General features: G+C 56.2%; 1 protein-coding gene across 1 annotated transcript in view; it reads right to left on the reverse strand.

Moving 5' to 3' along the window:
• Nucleotides 1-1,502: 1,502 nt before the first annotated feature.
• Nucleotides 1,503-1,776, reverse strand: part of LOC133346368 (leucine-rich repeat-containing protein 39-like) — a 12,378-nt gene continuing 12,104 nt past the window's right edge. The window contains exon 10 of the mRNA XM_061557868.1: nt 1,503-1,776. This exon is cut by the window's right edge and continues 291 nt beyond it. The gene's annotated coding sequence lies outside the window, so the exon portion shown is untranslated.

Genomic DNA, 1,776 nt, shown 5'->3' on the forward strand with positions numbered 1-1,776 from the left:
AATGTTATTTAAAGTATTTTTAATAGTATAGAAATGTTGCATGTCTCTGTGATTCTTAATTAGGTTATCGTTAGCGTGTAATGCTAGATTAGTAACACTGCGTTCGTGTTCCTCTGCTGACCAGCTGGTTTAACTAAAACTAGCATAGAGATGTGTAGAGATACACAGAGACTCATAGAGATACATAGAGATACATAGAGACTCATAGAGATACACAGAGACTCATGGAGACACAGAGAGCCGCATAGACACTCATAGAGATGGAAGAGCTCAGCACTAGGGCTCGAACCCAGGATCTCAGTGTCTCCGACACGGCCATTGTGAACCCCCTGAGAGAGACACCCAGACCCAGCGCGCGAACCCAGGCTCTCAGTGTCTCCGACACGGCCATTGTGAACCCCCTGAGAGAGAGAGAGACACCCAGACCCACTGTTGAACCCAGGCTCTCAGTGTCTCCGACACGGCAATTGTGAACCCCCTGAGAGATAGAGAGAGACACCCAGACCCAGGGCTCGAACCCAGGCTCTCAGTGTCTCCGACACGGCCATTGTGAACCCCCTGAGAGAGAGACACCCAGACCCAGGGCTCGAACCCAGGCTCTCAGTGTCTCCGACACGGCCATTGTGAACCCCCTGAGAGAAAGACACCCAGACCCAGGGCGCGAACCCAGGCTCTCAGTGTCTCCGACACGGCCATTGTGAACCCCCTGAGACACCCAGACCCAGTGTTGAACCCAGGCTCTCAGCGTCTCCGACACGGCCATCGTGAACCCCCTGAGAGAGAGAGAGATACCTAGACCCAGGGCTCGAACCCAGGCGCTCAGTGTCTTCGACACGGCCATTGTGAACCCCCTGAGAGAGAGAGACACCCAGACCCAGGGCTCAAACATAGGGTCTCAGTGTCTCCGACACGGCCATTGTGAACCCCCTGAGAGAGACACCCAGACCCAGTGTTGAACCCAGGCTCTCAGCGTCTCCGACACGGCCATTGTGAACCCCCTGAGAGAGACACCCAGACCCAGTGTTGAACCCAGGCTATTAGTGTCTCCGACACGGCCATTGTGAACCCCCTGAGAGAGACACCCAGACCCAGTGTTGAACCCAGGCTCTCAGTGTCTCCGACACGGCCATTGTGAACCCCCTGAGAGAGACACCCAGACCCAGTGTTGAACCCAGGCTATTAGTGTCTCCGACACGGCCATTGTGAACCCCCTGAGAGAGACACCCAGACCCAGTGTTGAACCCAGGCTCTCAGTGTCTCCGACACGGCCATTGTGAACCCCCTGAGAGAGACACCCAGACCCAGTGTTGAACCCAGGCTATTAGTGTCTCCGACACGGCCATTGTGAACCCCCTGAGAGAGACACCCAGACCCAGTGTTGAACCCAGGCTCTCAGTGTCTCCGACACGGCCATCGTGAACCCCCTGAGAGAGACACCCAGACCCAGGTGTTGAACCCAGGCTCTCAGTGTCTCCGACACGGCCATTGTGAACCCCCTGAGAGAGACACCCAGACCCAGGTGTTGAACCCAGGCTCTCAGTGTCTCCGACACGGCCATTGTGAACCCCCTGAGAGAGACACCCAGACCCAGTGTTGAACCCAGGCTATTAGTGTCTCCGACACGGCCATTGTGAACCCTCTGAGAGACACCCAGACCCAGGGCTCGAACCCAGGCTCTCAGTGTCTCCGACACGGCCATTGTGAACCCCCTGAGAGACACCCAGACCTAGGGCTCGAACCCAGGCTCTCAGTGTCTCCGACACGGCCATTGTGAAC

Source organism: Lethenteron reissneri, chromosome 24, assembly GCF_015708825.2.
Source record: "Lethenteron reissneri isolate LAM-NWPU_2019-01 chromosome 24, ASM1570882v1, whole genome shotgun sequence".
Lineage (NCBI taxonomy): Eukaryota > Metazoa > Chordata > Hyperoartia > Petromyzontiformes > Petromyzontidae > Lethenteron > Lethenteron reissneri.